The sequence below is a fragment of the Amblyraja radiata genome, unplaced genomic scaffold, assembly GCF_010909765.2.
Source record: "Amblyraja radiata isolate CabotCenter1 unplaced genomic scaffold, sAmbRad1.1.pri S79, whole genome shotgun sequence".
Lineage (NCBI taxonomy): Eukaryota > Metazoa > Chordata > Chondrichthyes > Rajiformes > Rajidae > Amblyraja > Amblyraja radiata.
The window spans coordinates 391,671-412,448 of NW_022630169.1; the positions used below are offsets into that span (position 1 = coordinate 391,671).

The window sequence follows — 20,778 nt, forward strand, 5'->3', positions numbered from 1 at the left end:
AGTCTCTTCCCTCCTCTTCTCCCTCTGGGAATGGTATGTTAGCTTCATAGCAAAAGGATTTGAGTATAGGATCAGGGAGGTTCTACTGCAGTTGTACAGGGTCTTGGTGAGACCACACCTGGAGTATTGCGTACAGTGTTGGTCTCCAAATATGAAAAAGGACATTATTGCCATAGTGGGAGTGCAGAGAAGGTTCACCAGACTGATTCCTGGGATGTCAGGACTTTCATATGAAGAAAGACTGGATAGACTCGGCTTATACTCGCTAGAATTTAGGAGATTGAGGGGGGATCTTATAGAGACTTACAACATTCTTAAGGAGTTGGACAGGCTAGATGCAGGAAGATTGTTCCCGATGTTGAGGAAGTCCAGGACAAGGGGTCACAACTTACGGATAAGGGGAAATCCTTTAAGACCGAGATGAGAAAAACATTTTTCACACAGAGAGTAGTGAATCTCTGGAACTCTCTGCCACAGAAGGTAGTTGAGGCCTGTGCATTGGCTATATTTAAGAGGGAGTTAGATGTGGCCCTTGTGGCTACAGGGATGAGGGGGTATGGAGAGAAGGCAGGTACGGGATACTGAGTTGGATGATCAGCCATGATCAGATTGAATGGCGGTGCATGCTCGAAGGGCCAAATAGCCTACTCCTGCACCTATTTTCTATGTATCTATGTATCTCTGTAAGTTGGGCTGGAGGGCCCGTTTCTGTGCTGGGTGACTAGTGTTGATGGGGCATGTTGGCCGGTGTGGGCAAGTTGGGCTGAAAGGCCTGTTTCCGTGACTCTGTGACGTTTCGCCGCGAGGGGGCGGCGACCCTGGGGTCAGGGGTCGGCGACCGCACCGTGACGCCACACGTGCTACTCTTGGTCTTCCTGACATTGACGACCGTCCTGACCGGAGCTTGGACTCAACTCAAGACCCTCGGAGGGGGGGGTGGATGGGTGGGGTCGAGGGGGAGGGGAAACGGAGGGACCAGGCTGAGGGACGGAGAGTGGGAGGGACAGGAGAGAGGGGGAGACTCGCTTAGCGCTTACTCGAGTCTGGGGGGGCTGGACCTGAGGGCGAGGGAGGGCTGGCAATGGGAGAGAATGGAGTCTCACCCTCACCCCCTGCACCTTCACTCTCGAGGGTCCGTTGCGTGAGAGGTGACCTCCTTCCCGTCTCTGGGACGGTCCGATGGAGCGATGTGGGAGAGGCCGACCTTACAGTCCTGTGACCCCTTCTCCCCGTCTCTGATAACAGCCGGGAAGACACTGTCCCTGAATCTGGAGGTATGCATTTTGACACTTCTGTACCTCTTGCCCGATGGGAGAGGGGAGAAGAGGGAGTGACCGGGGGTGAGACCGGTCCTTGTTTATTCTGCTGGCCTTGCCGAGGCAGCGTGAGGTGTAGATGGAGGCGATGGAAGGGAGATTGGTTTGTGTGCGTGACGGTCTGGGCTGTGTCCACAACTCTCTGCGATTTCTTGCGGGTCTTGGACGGAGCTGTTCCCAAACCGTGCTGGGATGCATCCCGATAAACTGATTTCCACGGCGCATTTGTAGAAGTTGTTGGGGACATGTTGAACTGCCATGGTCTCGGGAAGTAGAGGCATTGGTGAGCTTGTACAGAGGCCAGTAGAACAGGTTCTGTGCGTGGGCCAGCTTGGCATCAACCCCTGGGTGACCGCTGTGTACCTCTTTGTAGTATTCGTCACGTAATGATGAAGGGATCACAACTGTGTGGCCCTTAACTATGACACCGTCCTGTATTACCAGTTCATCGCGGACTAAGAATAACGATTGCACCTCTGTTGGTACGCTGGATTGTCTGTCTGGCCAACTCGTTTGATCACGGACGACAGTATCTGGAAGGTGACGTCGGCGGTGTGTGTTCGGCTAGGCGGCGCAGTTGTTTTGTAGGAACAAAGTCAATGCCGAGGACCGTAAACTCGTCCCGTTCGTAGGCGTGACGTTCGCTGAATGCCCGTGGTGCACGAGAGAGAGAGAGTGTCCGCAACGTGAATTCATTTACCCTTTTTGTAAACGTTTAGAGTCGAAGCGTTGGAGCTGCATCATCATGCTTTGCAGACGAGCTGGTGCAGCATGATTAGGTTTGTTGAGGATCGTCACCAGGAATTGTCTCGACCGTGAAGACGTTGTCAAGGATAAAGTCCTTGAATTTGGAACAAGCAAAGACGACTGCCCTTACTGCAACAACCTCCACCAGCTCTGCCTTGGACATCGCTGGCGCCAGACATTTTCGAATGGCACGGTAAACACTACCTTGACCTGGTCGACTCCTATTCCAACTGGTTCGAACTCGACCTACTGACCTCCATCACGTCAGAAATGTCATACAAAAGCTAAAGAAACACTTTTTCACGTTCGGCGCACCGTCCGTTTGCAGACCGACAACGGTTGATAATTCATCAGCCACGCTTTCAAGCTCTTTGCCAACCGACGGAATTTCCACCATGTCACCAGCAGCCACAGAGTAACGGGCTCGCTGAACGAGCTGTCAGAAGCGCAAACATCTAATGGAACGCGCACACCTTACCAATTCAGACGTGTACCTCGACCTCGGCTTGGTCCGTACACGTTCGGGCCGTATTAGTAGACCGCCAGACAGATATGGCGAATATGTTTAATTATTATGACATGTGTGCTCACTATACTCACTCTGTAAGGGGAAGGATGTAGATTGGTTTATGCATGACAACCAATCATAGTAGAATACCATCACTAACCGCACCCTACTGTACCATTTATATTAACACCCACTTCCTGTACTGCTCAGTCTTGGAAGCGATTGTGATGCTCTGAGAACTAACAACCTGTTGTACCGCTGTAGTTTGAATGCTGATTAAAGAGATCTTGGATCGTAGATTGAATGACTCCGTTTTTTACAACCGCCTATATCTCTCATTTCCTTCTCCCCTCCGACTCTCACTGAAGGAGTGTCTCGACCTGAAACATCGCCCATTCCTTCTCTCCAGAGATGCTGCCTGACCCGCTGAGTTACTCCAGCATTCTGTGAAACTTCACCTACCCATGTTTCCCACAGATGATGCCTGACCCGCCGAGTTACTCCAGCACTCTGTGAAACGTCACATATCCATGTTCTCCACAGATGCTGCCTGACCCGCTGAATTACTCCAGCACTTTGAGACTGTGTGTGGTACAATGTTGATCAGTGATAATTATTAATGATTGAAGCACAATGTGGAACAAGGGGGTGGAACAGATGCAGGTATAATGTAGAATATTGGGCTGAAGGGGCCTGAGGGGCATTTTTAGTATACACCCAGTTATTTCGGACAATTTGTCTGCTGTGGATTGGAGTACATGGGTTTAGAGTGGTTCAGATGGGTTTTGAGGGGTTCAGAGTGGTTTAGAGCAGTTTAGCGCGGTTTAGAGGGGTTCAGAGGCGTTTAGAGAGGTCCAGGGGGATTTAGAGGGGGTTGGAGGGGCTTTGAGGTGTTTATACAGGTTTAGGGAGATTTAGAGGGGTGCATAGGTGTTCAGAGGGGTTGAGAGTGGTTCAGAGTGGTTTAGAGATGTTTAGAGGGATGTATGCGAGTCTAGAGGGGTTGAGAATGATTTATAATGGCTTAGAGGGGTTTAGACGTATTTAGAGGGGGCGCAGAGGTGTTTAGAGGGGTTTAGAGTGGTTTAGCGGTGTTTCCAGAGGTTTCCAGGGGTTTAGAGAGGCGTCTAGGGGTGTCGAGGAGTTTACAGGGGTTTGGACGGGTTTCAAGGTGTTTGGATGGGTTTAATAATAATAATAATAAATTTTATATTTAATGGGCGCCTTTCATACAAAATCTCAAGGACACCTTACATAGTAAACATATAATCGGAATATAACAATAAGGACATCACAGAGACACAAATCAAAAACAGGATTCAATCCAAAAACAGAAAATCAAAAACACAGTGTGAAGAGGGAGCAGCGGCAACCAATTCGTGCCAGCGTCCACTCTCCCTTCACGGCAGCCATCTTGGACACAGACCTACAAGACTACAGTTAGACAAAAAAAATCATCCCCCCACAGTGGATAGCACTGTGGAGGAAGGCACAATGTCCAGTCCCCACCCCATGTTCACCCCAAAGTCAGGCCTATTGGGGCCACCGCAATTGCCTCTACGGAGGCCCGATGTCCCTGGCCGTTCTCACCGGGTGATCTTGCCCCGGCGTCGGGAGAGTCCTTTCGGCGGCTGGGCCACTTGGAATGGCCGCTTCTTGGTTGGAGCCCGCGGCTGCCGAAGCCGACAAGGCCGCGCCGGTTTGGCGCTCCTAGGCTCCAGGTGAAAAAGTCGGCGCCCCGCTCTCCTCACTGCCGCCTCTACGCACGCCGCCTCTCCGCTCCGCAAACCCGCAGCCCGGAGATGTTGCTCACGGCGGTCCAGCTCGCCAGAGCTCCAGCGCGGCGACCCAGGCAAGGCATCGCCCGCTCCGCTCCGCTCCAGCGCTCCAACGCTGTGCCGCCACCCAGGCCGAGGTGCTGGGTGGTTCCCGCCAAGAAACGGCGCTCCAAGCCCGCTGGTAGGCCACGACGACGGGTCGACGGGCAGCCCGGAAAAAAGGCTGCCACACCGACCAGGTAGGGACCTATAAATAAATTAACACCTACCCCCCCACATTAAAAGACCATATCCCCTACAAACAAAAAAACAGGACTCACTAAAAACTAGAAAAAAAACGAATTTAAGACGGACGGCTGCTGCTAGCAGCCGTTCACCAAGATGGCTCCTCCTCCTCTTTAGAGGAGTTTAGAGCGGTGTCGAGGGGTTTCGAGTTGGTTCGAGGGGTTCAGAGGGGTTTAGAGAGGTTTAGAGTGATTTAGAGGTGTTTTGAGATGTTTAGAGGTGGTACAGGCGTGTGCAGCTGGGATTGGGGCGGTGTGGAGGGATATAGAGGGATTTAGAGGGATTTAGAGGGGTTCAGAAGGTTTTAGAGGGATTTTGAGCGATTTTGAATGGTACTTTAGAGTGGTTTAGGGGGGGTTAGAGAGTTTGCGAGCGGCTTAGAGATGTTTAGATGAGTTTAGGGGGGTCTAGAGTGGTTTACATGGAATAATATGTGTTTAGATTGGTTTAGAGGGGTTTAGAGGGGTTAGAGGGGTTTAGAGGTGTTTAGGGGGGATTAGAGGAGTTTAGAGGCGTTTGGAGGGTTTTAGAGGTTTTCACAAGTGATTATAGAGGTGTAGTTGTTTAGATGGGTTTATAGGGTTTTGGAGGGGTTCAGAGGCATTTGGAGGGGGTTGGAGGTGTTTAGAGGTCCTTAGACAGGTTTAAAGGGATTCCGAGGGGTTTAGAGGGATTAGCGGTGTTTAGAGGGTTTAGAGCGGTTCAGAGTGGTTTAGAGGGGTCTGGATGGATTTAGATGAGTGTGGAGTAGTTTAGATGGGCTTAGAGGGATTTAGACGCGTCCAGAGGGGTCACGAGGTCTTTAGAGGTGTCTAGAGGGTGTTAAAGGTGTTTGGAGGGGGTTCGAAGGGTTTAGAGGGTTTTCGAGCAGATTTCTTGCGGAGTAGAGGAGTTTACAGTTTTTTTGTTGTTAATTTTATTTATTAGAAGTAAGTACAATACAGTATCAAACAAGAGGACATGACTTCAGAATTAAGGGACAGAAGTTTAGGGGTAACATGAGGGGGAACGTCTTTACTCAGAGAGTGGTAGCGGTGTGGAATGAGCTTCCAGTGGATGTGGTGGAGGCAGGTTCGTTGGTATCATTTAAAAATAAATTGGATAGGCATATGGATGAGAAGGGAATGGAGGGTTATGGTATGAGTGCTGGCAGGTGGGACAAAGGGAAAATAATTGTTCGGCACGGACTTGTAGGGCCGAGATGGCCTGTTTCCGTGCTGTAATTGTTATATGGTTATATGGTTATATTAGTGGTACATTTTTTCAGGTGCCAAATATTTGTTGACATGATACATTCTATGTACAACTTCATTTTTTATGTTTTGTTAAATAAATGAGAGAGAAAAAGATAATAGAGAGTAGAAGAACGTGTAGTGTGTGTAAAATGAGAAAGACAGTGAGGAAGAGAAGTAAGAAAGAAAAAAGGGCAAGAGAGAGATTAGCAGATATGAGATTGGAGATGAGTTTTCATATTGTTGACCAACTTTCACCCTGAACTTTGGTTGGTTTTTACGATTTACAGGGTTTTCGAGAGGTTTCGAGTGGTTTTGAGGGGTTTAAGAGGGGTTCTGATGGGTTTGGAGTGGTTTAGATGGGGTTAGAAGGGTTTAGAGGAGTTTCGAGTGTTTCAGAGTGGTGCAGAGGGGTTTTGAGGGGTTTAAACGGTTTAGTGGTTCAGAGGGGTTCAGCGGGGTTTAAGAGTAATTTAGAGACGTTCAGAAATGAGCTGTTAGTGGGGTTATGTGTTTAGATTGGTTAAAGGGTTTTAAGGGGGTTTAGAGGGTGTTAAAAGGGATAGAGGGGCTTAGAGGTGTTTGGAGGGCTTTACAGGACTTTAGAGGGCTGTAGAGAGGTTTAGAGGGCTTTAGAGTGGTTTAGAGGCATTCAGACAGTTTCAGATGGGTTTTGAGGCGTTTAAAGAAGATTAAACGAATGAATCTCTTTATTGTCATTGCACATTGTACAACGAAATTTAAAAGTCAATCCCACGGTGCGATTCACAAGAGCAATTTTAAATATATAAGAAAAGGTAAAACTATATACATATTTTTAAAAAAAATACAAATAAATAACAATAGCAGCTGAGGTAGAACCATTCAGTTGAATGTGAGTGTTATTTCTTATTTTGCATTGTTAAGTTCACGTATGGCTATGGAGTAGTAGCTGTCGCTGAGTCTGTTTGTGCGAGTTTTGAAAGACCTGTACCGTCTGCCAGAGGGCAGCAGGTGGAACAAGTTGTGTACAGGGTGGGAAGGATCCTTCAGGATGTTGGCTGCCCTGCCAAGGCAGCGAGAGCTGAAGATGTCCTTCAGGGAGGGCAGTGGGCAGCCAGTGATTTTTTGTGCGGTGTTGATGACCCTTTAAAGGGCTCTCCTGTCCGCTGCAGAACAGCTGACATACCATGTGGTTATACAGTACGCCAGCACACTCTCGATGGAGCAGCGGTAGAAGGACACCAGCAGCTTCTCCTCCAGGTTGTTTTTCCTGAGGATCCTCAGAAAGTAGACTCGCTGCTGGGCCTTCTTGACTGCTATGGTGGTGTTTGTAGTCCAGGAGAGATCCTCCGTAATTTGCGTGCCCAGTAATCTGAAGTATGAGACCCTTTCCACACAGTCCCTATTGATGAATAGAGGTTTGGGGGCTGCACTTTTCTTACGGAAGTCTATTCAGATTCAGATTCAGAAAACGTTATTGTCTGTCGTAACAGAAAATCTTCTTTGACGTGGCTCAACATACAGACAGGACAATGTACTGATAAGCAGTCATACAACACAGATTTCTGCGAGAACACACAGTGTGCATATATCTTAAGTGTATAGATAATGTCCTTTGTTTTTGTGGTGTTTAGGATGAGGTTGTTGTCTGAACACCACGCTGCCAGTCTTTGGACTTCCTCCCTGTAGGCTGTCTCATCTCCTCCTGAGATAAGTCCAACCACAGTCGTGTCGTCCGCAAACTTGACGATGGTGTTGGTGGAGTGGGCGGGGTCACAATCGTGGATGTAGAGGGCGTAGAGGAGGGGGCTCAACACACAGCCCTGTGGGCTGCCCGTGCTGAGTGTGATGGGGGTGGAGAAGTGATGGCCCAGTCTGACGGTCTGGGGGCGGTTAGGCAGAAAGTCCTTGATCCAGAGGCAGATGGGTTGTGAGAGTCCTAAATCCATGAGTTTGGTGACCAGTCTGCTGGGGATGATGGTATTGAAGGCGGAGCTAAGGTCAATGGAAAGCTTCCTCACATAGCTCCCCTGGTGTTCGAGGTGGGTCAGTGCAGTGTGAAGAGCAGTGGCGATGGCATTCACAGTGGACCTATTTGCTCTGTAGGCAAACTGGTGTGGATCGAAGGTGGGCGGGAATCTGGCTTTGATGTGCTGCTGGACCAGCCTCTCGAAACACTTCATGATGACTGGTGTGAGAGCGACCGGTCGGTAGTCGTTAAGGCCGCTGATAACGCTTTTTTGGTAGTGGGATGATTGTGGCAGACTTCAGGCACGGTGGGATGATGGATTTGGACAGGGACAGGTTGAAGATTTTCGTGAAGACCTCGTAGAGCTGGTCTGCACATTCCTTCAGAAACCTTCCTGTCACGCCATCCGGGCCGGCAGCCTTCCTCGGGTTCACCGCCCTTAGAGTGCTTTACAGAGGTGTAGAGGGGTTCAGATGGGGTTAGATTGATTTAGAGGGGTTTAGAGAGGTTTAGAGTAGTTCAGGGGGTTTAAGAGGGGTCTCGAGTGGTTTCGAGAGGTTTAGAGGAGTTCGGAGTTTTCAGTGAGGTTTAGAGCGGTTTAGGGGTTAGAAGGATGTAGGGGGTTTCAGTGCCGTTCAGAGGGATACAGAGGGTTTTCGAGGGGTTTAGAGGTGTTCCGAGGGGTTCCGATTGGTTTTGGAGGGATTTAGAGGTGTTTACAGGGGTTTAGGTTCAGATGGGTTTCGTGGGGTTTAGAGAGGTTTAGAGTGGTTCAGAGGGTTTAAGAGGGGTCTCGAGAGGTTTAGAGGAGTTCGGAGTTTTCAGATATGTTTAGAGCGGTTTAGGGGTTAAGAATGAATGAATGAATGAATGAATGAATGAATGAATGAATGAATGAATGAATGAATGAATGAATGAATGAATGAATGAATGAATGAACGATTGAATGAATGAATGAATGAATGAATGATGAATGAATGAACGAATGAATGAATGAATGAATGAATGAATACGTTTATTGTCATTGCACAATACTGTGCAACGAAATTCCATTGCATCTCCTCCGGTTAAAAATACAAACACGACAACCATTGACACATATGTACACTTATTAGTAAAAATAATAAATAAGTATTTAAAAATATTTTTAAAAGAATGTTGCATTTCTTGGAATTACATTTTGCTTCCCCAGTGTTCTCTGTTGGAATTAAGTTATTTTATCGCACATGGGTAGAAACTATGTTTTAGTCTACCGTTGCGAGCCTTCAGAGACCTGAATCGCCTCCCAGAGGGTAGCAGAGTGAAAAGGTGGTTGGCAGGGTGGGATGTGTCCTGCTTGATGTTTGTGGCCCGGCGCAAGCATCGGGCCCTATATATATCATCCAAGGAGGGCAGTTGAGCGTTTGTAATGCTCTGTGCAGTTTTTTATTACTCTCTGCAGCGCCCTCCTCTCAGCCACAGTGCAGCTAGCCAACCACACCAGGATGCCATAGGAGAGGATACTTTCCAAGGCGCATCGGTAGGACAGCAGCAGCGGCTGTGAGACGTTTGCTCTCCGCAAAGACCTCAGTAAATACATCCGCTGCTGAGACTTCTTCACGAGAGTGGCGGTGTTCATTTGCCATTTGAGGTCGTGGGAGATGTTTATTCCCAGGAACTTAAAGCCAGTGACGCTCTCCACCATGTCTCCTTTGATGTATAAAGGAGCAGGTTCCTCTCTCCTCTTCCTGCTGAAGTCAACTACAAGTTATTTTGTCTTTGATAGGTTGAGTACCAGGTTGTTTTTGGTACACCTGAGAAGGATTTAGGGGATTTAAGAGCCGTTCGGTGGGATACAGAGGGTTTTCGAGGGGTTTAGAGGTGTTCCGAGTGGTTCCGATTGGTTTTGGAGGGATGTAGAAGTATTTACAGGGGGTTTAGGTTCAGATGGGTTTATAGGGGTTTAGAGGTGTTTAGAGAGGTTTAGATGGATTTAGAGGTGTTTACAGGGGATTAGAGAGGTTAAGAGGGGGTTAGTTAGTTTAGATGGTTACAGAGGTGTCCAGAGGTGTTTAGAGGGCTTTCGATGGGTTTCGAGGGGTTTAAAGTGGGTTCAGAGGGTTTCAGAGGAGTTTAGAAAGGATGAGAGCGGTTTGAGATGTTGAGAGGTGTTTAGGAGGGTTTAGAGTGGTTTAGATGAGTTAATATGCGTTGAGAATGGTTTAGAGGGGGTTAAAGGGGTTTAAGGGGTTTTGAGGGGTTTAAAGCGGATAGAGGTGTTTGGAGGGATTTCGAGGGCTTTAGAGCGGTTTAGAGGGGTTCAGAGCAGTTCAGAGGGAATTAGAGTGGTTTAGACGGGGATTAGAGCGGTTCAGATGGGTTCAGAGGTGTTCTGATGGGTTTAGCGGTGTTTAGTGGTTTGGAGGGATTTAGAAGGGTTAAGTGGTGTTTAGATGGGTTTAGTGATTTAGAGGGGGTTTGAGGAGTTTGGAGGGGGTCAGAAGTGCTCAGATGGGTTGAGAGGGGTTTAGAGGTGTTTAGAGAGGTTTAGATGGGTTTAGAGGCGTTTACAGGGGATTAGAGGGCTTTACATAGGGTTAGAGAGGTTCAAATGGGTTTAGAGGGGGTTTCGTGGGTTTCAGATGTATTCAGAGGTGTTTAGATGTGTTTAGAGGATTTTAGAAGGGTATAGAGGGGTTTGGAGTGGTGTCGAGGGGGTTGGGGTGGTTTATAGCGGTTTAGAAGTGTTCAGAGGTGTTCAGAGGATTTGCAGGGGTTTACATGGCATCAGAGGGGTTTAGAGGGGTTCCGCGCGGTGTAGAGGGGTTAGGACATGTTTAGAGGGGTTCAGAAGTGTTCAGGGGTGTTTAGATGGATTTCGATGACTTTCGATTGGTTTTGCGGGGTTCAGATGTATTCTGAGGGGTTTGAATTGGTTTAGAGGGGTTTAGAGTGGTGTAAATGTGTTGAGAGTAGTTTAGAGGGGTTGCGAAGTTTCCATGGCGTTTAGAGGGGTTCATGGGTGTTTAGAGGGGTTCAGACGTTTTCAGTGGTGTGTAGAGGAGTTCAGAAGGGTTTAGAGCAGTTTAGAGGTGTTTAGAACGGCTCAGAGGGTTTTTGAGGTGTTCAGAGGGTTTAGAGGGTTTGGATGGCTTTAGATGGGTTCAGAGTGGTTCGGAGGAGCTTAGAGGGGTTTGAGGTGTTTTGAGTTGTTCAAAGTAGTTCCGATGTGTTTGAAGGGGTTTAAAGAGGTTCAGAGGGGTCCGGAACTGTTTCTAGTGGTTTAGAGGGCTTTTGGGGGGTTTAGATGGGTTAAGATGTGCTCGGAGGGGGTTAGAGGGTGTTTAGAGAAGCTTATAGAGGTCTGTAGGGATTGTAAGGTGTTAGAGGGATATACGGTGGTGCAGAGGTGCTCATGTGTGTTTAGAGGGGTTCAGATGTGCCTAGAGGGGTTTAGATTGGGTTAGAGAGGTTTAGAGCGGTCTAGAGGGGTGTGAGGGGTTTATAGAGGTTTAGAGGTGTTCAGAGGGGTTGAGAGGTGTTCAGAGTTGTTTAGAGGGGTTTAGAGGGGTTTAGAGGGGTTTATGAGGTTTAGATAATTCTAGACTGGTGTAGAGAGGTTCAGAGGGGTTCCGATCGGTGAAGGGGGGTGAGGAGGAGTTTCGAGGGTTTCTGAAGTATTCAGAGATGTTTGGAGGGGTTTAGATGGTTTCAGACGTGTGCAGAGGTGTTTCGAGGGGTTTAGATGGCTTTTGTTGGGTGTAGAGGGGTTCAGAATTGTTCGGAGAAATATAGAGGGGTTTAAAGGGGCTTACATAGGCTTAGAGGGGTTCAGAGTAGGGTATACAGGGCTTACAGGGTTTGGTGGGTGTATAGGGGTTGAGAGGTGTTTAGAGCTGTTTAGAGGGGTATCGAGAGGTTTCTAGGGTGTTTCGGGGGTTTTCGAGGGGACTCGAGTCGTTCCGAGGGGATAGAGAGGTTTAGAGGGGTTCCGAGGGGGTCAGATAAGTTTGGAGGGGTGTAGAGGGGGTCAGACGTTCGCAGGTGAGTTTAGAGGGGTTTAGATGGGCTTAGAGGGATTTTGAGGGACATGGAGGGGTTTAGACGTGTCCAGAGGGGTCCAGAGGGGTTTGAGGGGATTATACGTGTTTGGAGGGGTTTCGAAGTGTTCAGATGCGTTTCAAGCTGGTTTCAGTGCGTGTAGAGGCGTTTACAGGGGTTTCGAGAAGTTTAGAGGGCTTTGGTGGGGTTTAGAGCGGTTTTTGATGAGTTCAGAAGGGTAGATAGAGGTTTAGTTGTTTTGAGGGGTTTAGAGGGGTTTAAAGGGGGTTCAAATTCGTTTATATGGGTTACGAGGGATTTAGATGGGCTTAGAGGGTTTTAGAATTGTTTCGAGAGTTTTATATGGGTACAGGCGGGTTCAAAGGGGGTTGGAGCCGTTAGGTGTGATTTCGAGGGATTTCGAGCGGTTTTGAGGGTTTCAGATGGATTCAGAGGGATTTAGATGTTTTGAGGGGTTCAGAGGGGTTCAACGTGGTTTAGAAAGGCTGCGTGCGGTTTAGAGATGTTTAGAGGTGTTTAGGGGGGTTTAGAATGGTTTAGAGTGGTTAATATGAGTTTAGAGGGGGTTAAAGGGGTTTAAGGGGGTTTTGAGAGGTTTAAAGCGGATAGAGGTGTTTAGAGGGATTTAGAGGGCTTTAGAGCGGTTTAGAGGGGTTCAGAGCAGTTCAGATGGAATTAGAGGGGTTTAGACGGGGATTAGAGCGGTTCAGATGGGTTCAGAGGTGTTCTGATGGGTTTAGCGGTGTTTAGTGGTTTGGAGGGATTTAGAAGGGTTAAGTGGTGTTTAGATGGGTTTAGTGATTTAGAGGGGTTTCGAGGAGTTTGGAGGGGGTCAGGAGTGCTCAGATGGGTTGAGAGGGGTTTAGAGATGTTTAGAGGTGTTTAGGGGGGTTTAGAATGGTTTAGAGTGGTTAATATGAGTTTAGATTGGTCCAAAGGGGGTTAGAGAGTTTTAAAGGGGGTTTAGATGGGTTTAAAGTGGGTAGAGGGGTTTAGAGGAGATTAGAGCGGTTTAGAGTGGTTTGGAGGGAATTAGTTCAGTGGGAATTAGAGGGGTTTAAAGGGGGTTTAGAGGATTCAGAAGGTTTTAGAGGTGTTCTGAGGGGTTTAGAGGTGTTTGGAATGGTTGAGAAGGATTCAGTGGTGTTCAGAGGAGGTTAGAGGTGTTTAGAGTGATTTAGAGTGGTTTAGAAGGGTTTCGAGGGGCTTAGAGGTACGCAGACGGGTTGAGAGGGGTTTAGAGGGGGTTAGAGGGGTTTATAGGTGTTTAGAGGTGTTCAGATCGACTTTTTGGAATCATGGGATGCAGCGGTACCGTAAAGTTTGCTGATTTCAGTTCATGCCGTGGATAGATCTACATCTCCGAATAAAGATTTGAAAATTTCTCTTTTAAGGGGCCTTCTCTCCTATTTCTACTTACCACTTTTTCTTTTTTATATATACACACTTCACGTTTTTCTATTTTCTACCACCTATTTTTCCTCTTTTTCCCCTTTCTATTGTTTTATTTTTCTTGTCTTGCTTACTCCCATCTCAAAACATAAAACTAGAGATTGTACATAGAATGGATTACGGTATGACATAGTTGGCACCTAAAATTAGGTTCCACTGTACTGTTTTGTGCTGTATTAACTTCTAATATAATTTTTAAAAAAGAGAAAAGAAAAAAAAGAGGGGTTCAGATGGTTCAGATGGGTTCAGAGGGGTTTAGAGTGCTTTGGTGCGGTTTAGAAGGGTTCAGAGTTGATCAGAGGGGTTTAGAGTGATTTAATAATAATAATAATAATAATAATAATAATAATAATACATTTTATTTATGGGCGCCTTTCAAGAGTCTCAAGGACACCTTACAAAAAATTAGCAGGTAGAGGAAAAATATGTAAGGGGAATGAAATAAATAGTAGAGACATGACTAGTACACAAAGTAAAGACATAATTCAATTCAAAACACAATATGAGGCAATTAATGCACAGATGAAAAGGGAGGGCGACGTGGGGCTAAGGATAAGCAGAAGTGAAGAGATGGGTCTTTAGGCGGGACTGGACGATGGTGAGGGAGTTCCAGAGCCTGGGAGCTGCCCAAGAGAAGGCTCTGTCACCAAAACTACGGAGGTTGGACTTGTGGATGGAGAGGAGACCGGCTGATGTGGATCTGAGGGACCGTGAGGGTTGGTAGGGGGAGAGGAGGTCAGTGAGATATGGGGGGGCCAGATGGTGGAGGGCTTTGTAGGTGAGGATCAGGATTTTGTACGTGATCCGGTGGGAGATGGGAAGCCAGTGAAGTTGTTTGAGGACTGGAGTGACGTGATGCCAGGATTTGGTGTGGGTGATGAGTCGGGCGGCTGCGTTCTGGACCAGTTGGAGTTGGTTGATGTAGGTGGAGCTGATGCCAAGGAGAAGTGAGTTGCAATAGTCCAGTCGGGAGGAAATGAAGGCATGGATGAATCTTTCAGCAGCGGGAGGTGTGAGAGAGGGTCTGAGTTTGGCGATGTTGCGGTGGTGAAAGAAGGAGGTTTTGATGACATGGCGGATGTGCGGCTCAAGGGAGAGGGTGGAATCAAAGATCACGCCAAGGTTGCGGGCCTGGTGAGATGGGGAGACAGTGGTGCCGTCGATGGTGAGAGTGGGGTTATTGATTTTGCTGAGTGTGGCTTTGGAGCCTATGAGGAGGAATTCTGTCTTATCGCTGTTGAGTTTGAGGAAGTTATGTTGCATCCAGGTTCTTATAGCTGACAAACAGGAGTTGATATGGGAGTGGGGTGGGGGTTTGTGGGGGGATTTGGTGCCGAGGTAGATCTGGGTGTCATCGGCGTAACAGTGGAAGTCCAGGTTGAAGTGGCGGAGTATCTGACCAAGGGGGAGGATGTAGATGATGAAGAGGAGGGGCCGAGTACGGAGGCTTGGGGAACGCCTTGAGTGATTGTAGCTGTAGCAGAGGTGTGGTTGTGGAGAGAGATGAAGTGGGATCTGTTGGAAAGGTAGGAACGGAGCCAGCTGAGTGCAGAGCCTTCAATGCCGATGTATTTGAGTCTGGTGAGCAGGATGTTATGGTTCACTGTATCGAAGGCTGCGCTCAGGTCGAGGAGGATGAGGATGTTGAGGGAACCAGTGTCAGCAGAGGTGAGGAGGTCGTTGAGGACTTTGAGGAGAGCAGTTTCTGTGGTATGGAGGGGGCGAAAGCCAGATTGGAGGGGTTCAAGTAGGTTACACGCAAGGAGGTGGGAATGAAGTTGCGACGCAACGATACGCTCCAGGGTTTTTGAAAGAAAGGGGAGGTTTGAGATTGGGCGGTAGTTAATGAGAGAGGAGGGATCAAGACCAGATTTCTTTAAGATTGGCGTGACAGCAGCAGTTTTGAAAGCGAAGGGGACAATTCCTTGGGACAATGAGGAGTTGAAGAGATTAGTGAGGTAGCGGCACAGAACGGGGAGGCAGGACTTCAGCAGGGGAGTGGGGAGAGGGTCGAGGGAGCAGGTAGTGGGTTTGGAAGAGCTGATGAGTTTGGAGATTTCAGTAGGGGTGACCAGGTCAAACTGGGAGAGGAAGCAGTGTGGAGGAGGGGTAAGGAGGTCAGTGGAGATGTTGAAAGGAGTGGCCTTGGTAGGTGGTGGAGTAGATGCTGGGGTACCGGGTACAGGGGATAAAGATTGATAGTTGGTGCTGATTTTATCAGCGAAAAAGTGGAGGAATGAGTTGCAGAGATCCGAAGTAGAGGTAGGGAGAGTGTTGGCTCGAGGCTTGAGGAGGTTGCCCACTGTGGAGAAGAGGCAATTTAGAGGCAATCAAACAGTTTCAGATGGGTTTAGATGCGTTTAAAGGAGATTAGAGGGCTTTACGGGGGTTTAGAGGGGTTCAGATGGGTTTAGATTTGTTTGAGTGGTTTAGAGAGGTTTAGAGTGGTTCAGAGGGTTTAAGAGGGGTTTAGGGGTTAGAAGTGTTTAGAGGGTTTCTGAGCCGTTCAGAGGGAGACAGAGAGTTGTCGAGGGGTTTAGAGGTGTTCCGAGTGGTTCCGATGGGTTTTGGAGGGATACGAGGTGTTGACAGGGGTTTAGGTTCAGAAGGGTTCAGATGGGATCAGAGGAGTTTAGAGGCGTTTTGAGATGTTCAGGGGGGTTTCGAGGCGTTTACATTTGATGAGATGGCTTTACAGGGGTTTAGACAGGTTCAGTGGAGTTTGGAGTGGTGTTTCGATGGGTTTAGAGGGCTTTCGAGGGGTTTAAAGGGGTTTCTGGTGGTGGCGAGATGTTTCCAGGGGTTTTGTGGTCTTTAGAGGGGACTGGATTGGTTCCAAGGGGTTTAGAGTGGTTTAGAGGGGTTCAGAGTGGTTCAGAGAGGTTTAGAGGGATTTAGAGGGGGTCAGAGGGGTTCAGAGGGGTGCAGAAGGGTTTAAAGAGGTTTAGAGGGCTTTCGCGAGGTTTACAGGTGTTCAGATGTGTTCGGGGTGATTTCGAGGGGGTTAGAGGGGCTTAATGAGATTTAGGGGGGTTCAGAGGGGTTCGGAGGGGTTTGGAGATATATAGGGGTTTGTAGTGTATACAGGTGTTCTGAGGTGCTTCGAGTGGTTTAGATGAGGTTAGAGAGGTTTAGATGGGTTTACGGCGGATTATAGAGTGCGTTTAAAGATGTTCCGAGGTGTTCAGAGTTGTTCAGAGGGGTTCCGAGCGGTGTAGAGGGGTTAAGCGGCGTTTAGAGGAGTTCAGAAGTGTTCAGCGGTGTTTAGATGGATTTCGAATGCGTTCGATTGGTTTTGCGGGGTTCAGAGGTAATCTGTGGGATTTGAATGTGTTTAGATGGGTTTAGAGTGGTTTAAAGCGGGGTTAGAGGGGTTTAGAATGGTTCCGAAGTTTTCCGGGCTGTTTAGAGGGGTTCAGATGAGTTTAGAGGAGTTTAGAGGTGTTTAGAAGGGTTCACAGGGGTTTTCATGTGTTTCGTGGGGTTTAGAGGGATTTGGATGGCTTTAGATGGGTGCAGAGTGGTTCGGAGGAGCTTACATGGGTTTAGAGGGGTTTGTGGTGTTTTGAGTGGTTCAGAGTTCAGAGATGTTTGAAGAGGTTTCAATAGGTTCAGAGGGGTGCGGAAGTTATTAGATTGTTTCAGGGTGCTTTTGAGGGGTTTAGAGGGGTTCAAATATGTTAGGAGGGGGTTAGAGGGTGTTCAGAGAGTCTGAGAGAGTTTTAGGGGGCTTTAGACGGTTTCAGAGGGGTTTGTAGGGATTTACAGGGGTTTAGAGGGGGGTTATATGGATATACGGTGGTGCAGAGGTGCTCAGATATGTTTAGAGGGGTTCAGATGTGCAGATAGGGGTTTAGATGGAGTTATATAGGTTTAGAGGGGTTTAGAGGGGGTTGAGGGGGTTTATAGAGTTTATAGAGTTTAGAGGAGTATAGAGTGGTTGAGAAATGTTCAGAGGTGTTTAGGGGGGTTTAGACGGGTTTAGAGAGGTTTATGAGGTTTAGAGAATTTTAGACGGGTGTAGAGAGGTTCAGAGGGCTTCCGATCGGTTAAGAGGGGTTAGGTGGTGTTTAGAAGCGTTCAGACGTGCTCAGAGACGCTTGGAGGGGTTTAGAGGGTTGCAGACGTGTCCAGAGGTGTTTCGAGGGGTTTAGATGGCCTTTGTTGGTTTTAGAGGGGTTCAGAATTGTTCGGAGGAGTTTAGAGGGGGTTAAAGCGGCTTAGATAGGCTTAGTGGAGTTCAGAGTAGTTTGGAGGTGTTTAGAGGTGTTTAGATTGTGTTAGAGGGGTATACAGGGGTTCAGATGGGCTCAAAGGGGTTTGGAGGGGTTATAGGGGTTGAGATGTGTTTAGAGGTATTCAGGGGTTTTTAGAGGGGATAAAAGGTGTTTTGAAGGGGTTAGATTAGTTTAAAGGGGTTCAGAGGTGTTCAGAGTTGTTTAGAGGGGTTTAGACGTGTTCAGATGGGTTGAGGGGTGTTTAGAGGGGTTTAGAAAGGTTTCGAAGGGGTTTCGAGGGGTTTAGAGGAGTTTCGATTAGTTCAGGGGTGTTTGGATGGGTTTAGAGGGGCTCAAACGGGTACAGAAGGGTTTAGAGGGGTTCAGAAGGCTTTTGAGTGATTTAGAAGGGTTCAGATGTGTTCTAAGGGGTTTAGATGGGTTTAGAGGGGTTTAGAGGGGCTTAGAGGGGTTTTGGCCGATTTAGAGGGATTTGGAGGGGTTTCGAGTTTTTAGAGGTGTATACAGGTGTTCAGAGGTACTCACAGGGGTTTGGAGAGGTTTATAGGGTTTTTTGGAGGTGTTTCGAGGTGTTTAGAGGGGGTTCCAGGGGGTTTCGGGGGCTTTAGAGGGGACTCGAGTCGTTCCGAGGGGTTAGAGACGTTTAGAGCGGTTCAGAGGTTCGCAGGTGAGTTGAGAGGGTTTAGAGGGGTTAGATGGATTTTTGAGGGGCATGGAGGGGTTTAGAGGTGTCCAGAGGGGTCCAGGGGGGGGGGGTTGGAAGGATTTAGACGTGTTTGGAGGGGTTTCGAAGAGTTTAGATGTGTTTCAAGCAGGTTTCTAGGGGTGTAGAGCGGTTTTTGATGAGTTCAGGGTTTATAGAGGTTTAGTTGTTTGGAGGGATTTAGAGGGGTTCAGATGCGTTTAGAGGGGTTTAGAGGGATTTAGATGGGCTTAGAGTGTTTTAGAGATGTTTCGAGATGTTTATATGGGTACAGACGGGTTCAGAGAGGTTTGGAGCCGTTTGGTGTGATTTAGAGGGGTTTTGAGGGGTTTCGAGTGTTTCAGATGCATTCAGAGTGGTTTAGAGGGATTTACATGTGTTTTGAGGGGTTCAGAGGGGTTCAAAGGGGTTTAGAGAGGCTGTGAGCGGTTTAGATATGTTTAGAGGTGTTTATGGGGGGTTAGAGTGGTTTAGATGGTTGAATATGAGTTTAAATTGTATTAAAGGGGGTTAGAGGGTTTTAAGGGGGTCTAGAGGGGTTTAAAGGGGGTAGAGGGGTTTAGAGGGTTTCAGAGGGTTTTAGAGGAAATTAGAGCGGTTCAGAGCGGTTTAGAGGGGTTCAGAGCAGTTCATTGTGAATTGGAGGGATTTAGCCGTGGTTTAGATCTGTTCAGAAGGTTTCAGAGGTGTTCTAAGGGGTTTAGAGGTGTTTAATGGTTTAGAATGGTTAAGAAGGGTTCAGTGGTGTTCTGAGGAGGTTAGAGGTGTTTAAACTAATTTAGAGTGGTTTCGAGGGGTTTGGGGGGGGTGGTGGGTTCAGAGGTGCTCAGATGGGTTGAGAGGGGTTTAGAGGGGGTTAGAGGGGTTTATAGGGTTTTAGAGGGGTTCAGAGGGGTTCAGAGGAGTTCAGATGGGTTTAGAGCGGGTTGGAGTGGTTGAGAAGGGTTCAGAGTTGATCAGAGGGGTTTAGAGTGGTTTTGAGGCATTCAAACAGTTTTAGGTGTGTCTAGAGGCGTTTAAAGGATGTTAGAGGGCTTTACATGGGTTTAGAGGGGTTCAGATGGGTTTAGATTGGTTTAGAGGGGTTTAGAGGGGCTTAGAGTGGATCAGAGGGTTTACGAGGGGTTTAGGGGTTAGAAGTGTTTAGAGGGTTTCAGAGCCGTTCAGAGCGATACGGAGAGTTTTCCAGGGGTTTAGAGGTGTTCCGAGTGGTTCCGATGGATTTTGGTGGGATTTAGAGGTGTTGACAAGGAGTTGGGTTCAGAAGGGTTCCGATAGGATTAGAGGGGGGTTAGAGGTGTTTAGAGAGGGTTAGAGTGGGTTAGAGGCGTTTACATGGCATTAGATTACTTTACAGGGGTTTAGAGAGGCTCAGAGGTGTTTAGAGGGGTTTGGTGGTGTGGAGTGGTTTACAGGGGTTTAGGGTGTTCAGAGGGGTTCAGAGGGGGTGTATAGGGGTTTACATGGCATCAGAGGGGTTTAGAGGCGTTCGGAGATGTTCAGAGGGGTTTAGAGACGTATAGATGGAGATTACAGAGTGCTTTAGAGGGATACAGAGGGGTTCGGGGGAGTTTGAGTTTAGACGGGTTTAGACGGGTTTAAATGGTTTTAGAGGAGTTCAGATGTGTTTAGAGGGGTTAGAGGGCGTTCGAGGGGTTTCGAGGGGTTTAAAGGCGTTTCGAGTGGTGTCGAGGAGTTTCTAAGTGTTTCGTGGGCTTTAGAATGGACTCGAGTGGTTCTGAGTGGTTTAGAGTGGTTCAGAGGGGTTCAGAGGGTTTCAGGGAGGTGTGGATGGATTTAGAGAGTTTAGGTGGGCACAGAAGGGGTTAGAGGGGTTTAGAGGGGTTTGAGGTGTCTAGAGGGGTTCAGATGTGTTCGGAGGGGTTTCGAAGGGATTAGCGGGGCTTATAGAGTTTTAGAGCGGTTCAGAGGGGTTCATAGTGGTTTCGAGGGATTTAGAGGGGTTTAGAAGGGGATATAATGGTATACAGGTGTTCAGAAGTGCTCAGAGGGGTTTGCAGGTGTTTATAAGGGTTTCGAGGTGTTTAGATGGTTTCAGATGTGCTTAGCGGTGTTTGGATAGGGTTAGAGAGGTTTAGAGGGGGTTTGAGGTATTTAAGGGTGATTATACAAGTTTAGATGAGTTTAAAGGGGTTCAGAGGTGTTCAGTGGTGTTTTGAGGAGAGTCGAGGGGTTTAAAGCGGGTTAGAGAATTGTAGACGGGGGCAGAGGGGTTTAGAGGGATTTAGAGGGATTTAGAGGGGTTCAATAGTGTTCAAGTGTGTTTAGATGGATTTCGAGGTGTTAAGAGGTGTTTCAAGGGGTTTCGACTGCTTTCGATTGGTTTTGAGTGGTTAGAGTGGTTTAGAGAGGTTCAGAAGGGTTTAAAGGAGTTTAGAAGCGTTTAAAGGGGTTTAGAGGGGATTAGAGGGGTTCAGATGTATATGGAGGGGTTTAGAGGTGATAAGAGAGCGTTATATGGGTACAGAGGTGTTTCGTGCGGTTTGGTGTGACTTAAAGTGGTTTA

General features: G+C 47.8%; 1 long non-coding RNA gene across 1 annotated transcript; it reads left to right on the top strand.

The window, feature by feature from the left end:
- Positions 1-1,408: 1,408 nt before the first annotated feature.
- Positions 1,409-20,445, top strand: LOC116969562. Its single transcript, XR_004410836.1, has 3 exons — positions 1,409-1,549; positions 5,376-5,381; positions 20,433-20,445. It is a non-coding gene; the product is annotated as an uncharacterized LOC116969562 (long non-coding RNA).
- Positions 20,446-20,778: the final 333 nt, after the last annotated feature.